The sequence below is a fragment of the Miscanthus floridulus genome, chromosome 3 (genome assembly GCF_019320115.1).
Source record: "Miscanthus floridulus cultivar M001 chromosome 3, ASM1932011v1, whole genome shotgun sequence".
Taxonomy (NCBI): Eukaryota; Viridiplantae; Streptophyta; class Magnoliopsida; order Poales; family Poaceae; genus Miscanthus; species Miscanthus floridulus.
Window position 1 is genome coordinate 131,135,626 of NC_089582.1, and position 9,953 is coordinate 131,145,578.

Here is a 9,953-nt window from a genome sequence, read left to right on the forward strand (position 1 = left end):
TCAGGGGACGAATAACCAAGAGATAATAGATTCAAACTTATCGCTTTCCTAAGTTACGAAGCATCGTGGGACGGATACAAAGAATTTGCATGGATCAGAGATCAACCCCACCAAGGCTTCTTTTGGATTGAAGAGAGTTCGGGTCCCCACAAGGCCGAGGATCATCGTAAGCCAAGTTACATCGGCCCATTAGTAAGATTATGCTAAAGAAAAAGAAAAGCCGCCTGACTAGCAGATACCTAGCTGATTTCTCTGGGAAATCGCTGGAAAGAAGTTTATGTTTTTTCCGATAAGCATTTGATGGAACAAATAGGGGAAAAGTGTCCACACATTCGAGCCCTTACAAACACTAGAATAGCTCTGCGAGCCTGGTGAGAAGACGCAGGCGACATCACAAGACTTCTTCTAGCCACAGCAGCTGATTCTCTTGCTTGACAAGGTGCTAGAATGAGCGATACAATCACCCTACGTACAAGAATTCTTCTAACCACTCAAGATCTTTATCGCAAAGAGATAGGCCATGGAGGGTCCAGCGGAGTGGGGAGCACACGGAAAGACGGATGGAAGAGAAACATGATTGAAACGGTGAGTTGCTCTCGCCAGGGGTGGGTAAGCATTTTATAGCCGGCCCAAAAAGATGAATCCAAATGCCTGTGAAACAGTGGTACTCTTGAAAAGGTTTTGAGGCATAGGCTCGTGAATGGACACAAGCGGCGACAAACGGTGGACCCTAGATCAAGGTTCTCTACCCATGACTGTGGACCAATCAGGGATGCGGACAGGATAATTTTGGAATAAAATTACTTTATCCCAAAATTAGGGGGCATGTGTTTACACCGGAATTTGGAAAAAGGATCTCAGAAGCTTGAGAGCTCCCAAGATCATGACAGCAGGGGATCAGTTGCATGCAGATCGAAACCAGCTGATTCAGATGCAATACCAGAATCGGCTTTCTTCAGATAGCGCCAGCAGATAACGACAGATGCTATGATCGACACTGAGACGAGACATGCTGGACTCTACAAAAAGGAAAAGATTAGAGTCCAAGTTATCTTAAATTAGGAATGTTTTCATTATGCCAAAGATTGTATTGAGTCATACTCGAGTAGGGTTCATTTTTAGACTCCGGGTATAAATACCAAACCCTGGCTATTGTAAAGGACATCAACCAATCAAATACAAGTCAATTACTTTTTCGGCTCTGGCCACCCCTTAGGAGTAGGAGTAGAGTAGATCTCGACAAGTTCTTCAGCAAGTACGGCTGCATCGATCCGGTCGACCTCCACTGCTTGTCTATAAGTACCGTCATGGTTTATACCTCTGTTCGTATGGCTGCATCGATTCGGTCGACCCCCACTGCGACTCTGGTATAGGCTAGTTATCGATTCTTGTCTAATTCAAGTATGGCCTGTGTGATTCTGCCTCACACCCCACTGCTTGAATTAGATCAAAGTCAAGTTATCGGCTCTACCTTAGTATGGCAGTATTTGGTAGATTTATTAAGTTACCGATATTGCTTATTGCTTTCATTGTTTATCTAATTACAACAATATCACTATGTCCGATTGAGATTGGTCTGAATCGGCCTTATATCTTGTTTAACTCATCGTTTGCTAATCTAAAACTGATCTAATCTACATCTTAAACGATGAGTTATGTTTTTATCGGCTATTTTGCGTCAATCTTAATCGTGCATAACGTACGGTTAAGGCATGTTCGATCTTGAGTAGATCTATTAGTTAATGAAAACCGTTCCATGGCCCATCATCAAGGTCTGTGGGATTCTGCCTCTCACCCCACTGTTGGCCCCTTGGAGTGGGGATCGTTGGTTGGTAGACCCGTTCCTGAAGAGGCATGACCTTAACTGTGAGGTATGCCTGAATTGGTTGTTTAGCCGATATCGAATGCTTTCACAAATTGTTCACATTACGAGATTATTGAAGTAGAGATAAGTTGAAAGATATGTTAGCTCCATGATCTTGTTATTCTATTACGGCCTGCATGATTCTGCCTCATGGCCCACTGATATTAGTAATGAGTTAGAGTCGTCGAGTCTATTGTTGTTTCTACGGCATGCATGATTCTGCCTCATGCCCCACTGGTCATGGCGATAGATGAGATCTAACATGTTCATTAGATTTATCTTTATTAAATGGTTAAGTGATGTCGAATTGTTTCTTTATATAAAGAGGAGTTCGATTACTAATAATCATTGGCTCAGTACAAACCGATCACTATTGATATCTTATTGTCATTGATTAATATTTGCTTAAATAACATTTATCCTGAATGACAACCGATTCTTCTTATACAACCCCATGAGCTTTAATCGATTCATTCTTGTGAATATACTGGGATCGACTATTTAGTCGATCTCCTCTCATATCAGCTCTCAGAGCCACACATTCAGGACTGTCTAGCAACACCGGCACGTTCCGCCCTTAATTACTGATGAGCTTTCTCTCCTTGCCAATTGCAGGGTCAAATTGACTAGCATGTCTTGGGAAGATTGTGTAGGATCAACTACCCTTGCGCTGAAGCTAAGCAGATCTGCTCCATCGAGTGGACCCTTCTGGCTTGCTGCGTGTGACCTCGGCATAGAGATAAAAATTTTGTGTTGACACAAACATATAGTGCAAGATGGGCCAAGCACTTGTACACATGAAGTCGCATGAACCATGACCACGATTCATTGTTCTCTCCCTTTGCCAAAGCAAAAGCTATGGGTACTATCTGGTCCTCAGAATCAACAGCAGCAGCCATCATCAAGGTGCCCCTATACTTTCCTATTAGGAAAGTGCCATCAACAAGTATGACTGGCCAACAAAACTAAAATGCATGTTCCGTTTACATGAACAACCAGAACACACGATAGAGGACATGCCTCAATGGGTCCCGAAAACATATTCCTCTGGTGTCCACAAACTATTTCAAGCCAGGGTTGTAGTAATGCATTGCACATAAGATACGGGGCACCATGTTGTATGCTTCCTCCCAACTACCCCATCGAATTGCCAGGGCAATTTGCTTAGCACGCCAAGCCTTTCCATACTTCACATCATACTTAACGAAGTCAGATATGGACTGTTGTAAAGAAGACACCGAAATGTCATTATTGTCATCAACGAGCCCTAATATACGACAGGCAAGGTAGTGTGCAGTGAGTTATTGATGATTTTCCTTCCCCCTATTGTCTAGGCAAGTGTGGGGTTCGACAACTATAGTTATCCTCCATTTGCCATCACTCTATCTCTTTCATGCATTTAACCTCCACATACAACCGTTTTTGCATATCTCGTGGTACCTTAACTCCTGGTCCGAATGAGTGACGGTGTACACCCTATGGTGATACACAGCATAATCCTGAAGAAAGAGCTTCATCTCTGACATTGTATTGAATATCATCCCCTTCCTAATGGTTTCTTTCTCATGGTCATACAATGATTTACTACACATCTAGAGACCGGTGTCACAAACTGTCATATCCGTCATGCTGACATCCCTATAGTTTGGAACGCCCCTAAAAGGTACGTTTATCGACCTTAGTTGCTCAAGCTCAGTCGCTGTGTAAGGTGGTGGTGGAACATACTGCTGCGCTTCGCTAATTCTGGCCCATGAATCATAGGGGGTATCATCTGCTGTCAAATCTGTGACTAGTCCACCCTGAGCCTGGACACCATACAAAATCTCAGTTAGTACTGGTAATGGCATAGTATGAACCGGTACTGGCATGGCATCAGCCGGTGTTGGCATAGCATATGTACCTCCTAGGTCATCATCAGAATCGTCTGAATCACTACTAACTACATCACCAATCCTGTCCTCCTGCTCATGTCCTTCTCTTTCCGTTCGAACTCATTCACATCGAAGTCATTGCTTATACAGCCTACTGTAGTTAAATGAAACTGCTCCTGCATCAACTGACCGTCCAAATTCATGTTATCCTGAGTTGCTTCCCCTTCGACCCCCTAATTCTTGTCCATTGCCTTCAAAATCATCAATGGACGTGTCGTCCTGAACACTCTGCATCCTGTACCCATTCTCCACCACCACCTCAGGCATGGGCACATTGGAACCTTGGAGCATCCTAGTGTAGCGGGACCAGTGAGCAGGGTCGCGCAAAGGCATGAGGACATAGTGTGCCATAGTCTTCCTAGTATCAAACCTCCCCTTCAGTGTGAAATCACCATCAAACTTTGCATTCAAACGAACACAAAGGTCGTTGAAGCTAGGAGGTTCATCAAACCATTCCAATTCTTCTTCCATATCCTTAAATATACCATCTTCTCTCCTAACACTTCCTCCGTATCAAACTCTAACACAACAATCCATCTGCAAAAGCATTTCCAGAAACTTTATCAAGTCGTCGAAATCGTCGTGCGTAATGTCCATAGTAATATTAATACTTATTCTAACTATAACTATACTAACTAATCTAATATTAACATTTATACAATACAACAACTAATTAGACTAAATCCAATGTATAACTAGACTCAATAAATATACTAACTAAACTACCTAACTTCACTATCTATACTAACTTACTATATTACCTATAGTAACTAAACTAACTAACTATACTTTACTAATTATACTAACTTTATTAACTATACTAACTACACTAGGGGAGTACCTCGCGGCAGCGGCACTCGTCCTCGCGGCGGTGGCGCGCTAGACCGGGCCGAGAGGCGCGAGCGCTGGCCTCGGCGGGCGCGGCGGGCAGCCGCCGTGCGTGGCTGGAGGCGGTGGTGCACCGGCGTGCGGGCGCGGCAGCCGCATAGAGCGGCCGGCGGCCGTGCCATGCAGGCGTTCGTTGTGCGGCCGCCGGCGTGCTCGGCGGCGGGCTGGCGCGGGCGGGTGGGCAAGCTACTCGGGCAGGCGGAACTGGCCGCGGGGTTTTTATACGGCTCTGCCGCGCCAAGATCGGTGGCGCGGCAGGCCTCGCCACGTCAACGGCCAGCCGGTCCGGTCGTCGCCACGTCAGCCCCCTGTCGCGCCACCATACATGACGCGACACAGGCCTTTGACCGCGCCATGGCAATAGACGCGGTCAAAAATGTTAGTTTTGAAAATAAAACACAGACAATATTATATTTAGAAATAGTTAAAAAAATGTTAAAATTAAAAAAAATTCACCGTAGCTTCTCTATTTTTACCAAACACAGGTAGGAGTGCTGCTAGCTAGGGCCTTGTTTAGATGCCAAAAAATTTGACGAAATGCTACTGTAGCGGTTTTCGTTGTTATTTGGCAAATAGTATTCAATCATAGTCTAATTAGACTTAAAAGATTCGTCTCGTGGATTTCGTCTAAACTGTGTAATTAGTTTTATTTTTTATTTATATTTAATGTTTCATGCATGCGTCCAAAGATTCGATGTGACGGGAAATCTTGAAAAAATTTGCAAAATTTTTTGCAACTAAACTGGACCTAGCTACTCCTAAAACACAAACAGCCAGACGCACGTACGTATGAGCATCCACTCCTATCCTAAGAACACATCAGAAACCGAAAGATTCATTATCCCTGTCAAGTTCAAGTGAACAGATTACACGAGAAGGAACTTGACCAACGGAGCTCCAGCTCTAACTCCAACTCCAGTTTACCCAAAGCTTCTCCCTTGGTATTGTATCGAATCTACTACTTCCTCTAATCGTTTATATAGTCTATCTAGAATGTTTTAAGTCAAATCTTTTAAATTTAAATGGCCATATCTAAATTTTTGCATGATTAAAAAAACAGGATTAGCATGACTAGATTCGTTATAAAAAGTACTTTCATAGTATATAACTCTTTCATCTAAGATAATGCTACAATTACATGGATATTTGCTAGTCAAAGTTAAAAAGGAATTTTACTTAAGAAAAATTCAAATGATTATTATTTTTATTGGAGAAAATACTTAGAAAAGGTCATAACTAGTTACCTCAAATGTTATGTACTAGAGCCACCCTATGTACTAAGGTCTTGTTTAGATGTAAACTATTTTCAACGTATTTAAAAACACTATGGTTTTGCGTAAACTTTTATTATTAAAAATGTTAGGTGTTTGGATACAACAAATCTTCTAGTTTTTAGAACCATGATTTTATCAAAACTTAGTTTTTTTAGAGTTTCAAAAACTCCATGTATGACCCTATTTTCTAAACCATGAGTTTATATCCCTTTGGCTTATACAACTACGGTCTTATGACATCACAACTTTCAAAGACTACCGCATCTAAACATGTCCTAAGTTGTTCCTGTCTCACCTCTCGTCTAGAAAATATGCAGAAGGGAAAGAAAAATCCACTGATTGCACCAACATATAGAGCTTTCCACGACGCACAACCGTACCACATCCCCTCTACCAAACCACATCGCATTCTCCTCAAAATGTTACTGCCACCATTGTACCCACCCTCCTCCCTGGCCATAACAAGGGTCAAAACAAGCTCATTGAGCTGGTCCGGTGACTTGTTTCAAAATTATTCTATCTAAACTTTTTTTAAAATAAAAATGAGTTGATTCCTTTACTAACTCAATTTGGCCCTAGTAACTAGGTGTATTTGTTAGTACAAATTGCAAAGCAAATCTAATGGTAGGGAAGACTGGTGTCGGGGGACATAGCTCCCGGCTCCGGTTCATGGAAATCTCTCCTTTTTTTTCTCGATCACCTAAAAGGTTTGCGCGTCTTTGTATTATAGTAGAGAAAAAGTTTAATACAACACATCTTAACGGCGTCTTAGAGGATCAGAAGAGTTGTACATGGACGCTCAGACTCACTCTAGTGTACTAAAATCTATACTGTTACATTGGACACTACTGATCATCCCAAATTACGGCGCATCTCTCCCCTTTTTAAAACACTTCCGATATATCTCAGGTGCTAGTTTTTTTTATTGTTGTTGTTCAGGTAATATACAATTGTATCATTGTTTGGTACTTTGGCTATAGAAAGAAATTATAAATTGTCTATTATGAGTTATCATTTTAATTGTACTGTTTGATCGTGTAAGGTTGTGTTTAGTTGGGGAGGTGAAAATTTTTGGGTGTCACATCGGATGTGTCGGAAGGATGTCGGGAGGGGTTTTTGGATATTAATAAAAAAACAAATTACAGAACCCATCAAGAAACAGCGAGACGAATCTAATGATACTAATTAATCGGCCATTAGCACATGTGGGTTACTGTAGCACTTAAGGCTTTTCATGGATTAATTAGGCTTAAAAGATTCGTCTCGCGATTTTGCTGAAAATTGTGCAATTAGTTTTTTTTTCGTCTACATTTAGTACTCTATGCATGTGTCCAAACATGTTCTTTTATTGTAGGAGTTAAAATTTTTTGGAAACTAAACACGTCCTAAGATTTATAGCAACTCCTGAGGAAAAAAAAAGAGAAAGTATTGTCTGCAGGGCAGAATAATGAATAGCCAGATCGGCCCGTGACTCCCTGTGGGCTGTGGCGAGTCTTCTGATTGGGATTCCTTTAGACGTGAGGCCTCGTTTAGATTGCAAATTTTTGCAATCTGGACATTGTAGCACGTTTCGTTTGTATTTGACAAACTTTGTCCGATTATGGACTAACTAGGCTCAAAAGATTCGTCTCGTGATTTATAACTAAACTGTGCAATTAGTTATTTTTTTTACCTACATTTAATGCTCCATGCATACGTCCAAAAATTGATGTGATGAAGAGAGAGTGAAAAAACTTGGAATTTGGAGATGATCTTAACAAGACCTGAGATGGCAATCCTGATTGGCCCCTAGTGGTACTACCATCCCCGTGGAGGTGTTCTTTTCGTGGCATGATGATCCGATGCTGCAAACAGTTGGGTCAAATCAAGATCGAAAAGCAGAAGAGAGGACGAAGGAATGGGCGAATGGCATGCTGTAAACGGCAGGGTAGGGCAGCAGCGAACAGGTTAGCCAGGTAGTAGTACAATCATGATTTCTATCCCGGACAAAGACCGTCTCCAACCGTCGGTCGGAACCTAAATGCTAGAAGCATTCGACAGTTTGAGTTGCGCACAGAAGAAAGGGCTCTGGCGCCTAAAACTTCTCTCTCCAACAAGGATGAAAAACAGAGCCGGGCTCATTCGACAGTTTGAGTTGCGCACGGAAGAAAGGGCTTTGGCACCTAAAACTTCTCTCTCCAATGACAAACCAGTACCACTCGTGCTTATCAGCCTAAAAAGACTCGTCGAACTGCATGTCGGGCACGAACTGCGCTTTTTATAATCCCATAGGAATTCTATGAAATCCCTGCCTGAAACTGTGGAACAGCCGAACAACATTTTCTTATGCTCACTGCCACCGGGAGTCACCGGGACACAAGAGCCGGGAATCGTGGCGTCAAAGCACGGCGGCCTGACGGTGGTAAAAGGACGGTTGCGGCAGGTAGAGTGCTGAGCGCCTGGGGCGAGTAGCCCCCTGTCGTGATTCCCTGCTCCAGCAGCAACAGACACTCGGCCAGCGAGCGACGAGCCTTACAATTCTTTTATCACAGCACCAAATCCTGATAGGCTGTTTCAGATAAACGTAATCAAACCACTGCATTTGGCCATTTCCTTCACGGCCATCGGAGGTGTTTCAGAGGAACAGGATTTTTTTTTTGAGGAGAGGAACAGGATTCAAATCAAAGACGAGGAAAAGATACACGCAGAGGCAGGCCGCAGGTCGGCGGGCGGAGCCACTGAGCCAGAGGTGTGGTAGGTCTCACTCTCACCAGGTGTCCAGGTCACAGGTCCACAGTTCAGACTCTGAGACAGACTGGGAAAGGAAACTCCTTTTTCCGGGTGGGCCCGTCCGTCGCCCGTCGGCCTTACCAACTCCTTCACGTGAATCTGCCAGTGCCAAACAGCGTCAGGCGTTGGGCTCCGCGGCGCTGCTGGAATGAGAGGACAACAGCTTTTGTCCTGTCCCTGCCCGTCCCGTCGAACGAACCGGTCCGTCACGGGGGCCCGCTCATCTTCATGCTCTTGCTCTCTCCAGCAGCCCGCCGGTCGCCGGAGCTTTGATTGGGGAATGGGGATTGCCCGTTGCATTGGGCAAGCGGCCTCGGGAAAAGGCCGGTGCTGAGCCTGAGAGGCTGAGAGTGAGAGAGGCATGCCGCATGCAAGAGCAAGGCTTTCGCTGCCTCTTTGTCAGCATGCCTGCCATGCTCGGTCGCTCTGACGGCAGAAGCTGTCCACTTGTCTGCGCTAATTGTGCATGCACCGATGAGAGAGAGAGCTAAGACGGTGTCCGGTTCCACGGACTAAAGGTAAGGAGGCGTCGGATTCTCGGGTTGTTCCTATTTAGATATTAATAAAAAATATTAAATATAGATTAATTACAAAACCAATTACATAGATGGAGGCTAATTTTTTAGATGAATTTTTTAAGCCTAACTAACCTGTCATTATCACATGTTACTGTAGCACCACGTTGTCAAATCATGGACTAATTAGGCTTAAAAGATTCGTCTCGCAAATTAGTCGCAAGTTATGTAATTAGTTTCATAATTAGTCTATATTTAATACTCCATGCATGTGTCCAAATATTCGATGTGACAGAAATTTTAGGAGGAGGTGTAGTAACCAAACAGGCCCTTACTCTTTGTCACATCGGATATTTAATATTAATTTAGAGTATTAAATATAGATTAATTATAAAATTAACTGCACAGATTGAGACTAATTTATGAGACGAATCTATTAAGCCTAATTAGTCTATGATTTGACAATGTGGCGCTACAGTAAATATTTGCTAATGATGGATTAATTAGGCTTAATAGATTCATATGATAAATTAGTTTCCGTCTGTGTAATTAGTTTATAATTAACTCATGTTTAGTCCTTCTAATTAGTATCTAAACGTTCGATGTGACAGAAACTAAATTTTAGTCTCCGGAACCAAACACCCACCCATTTAGAGGGAATAGCACAAACAACGGCCAGCACCTAGGCTCGAGTCGAGGATTTTGCCCTTTC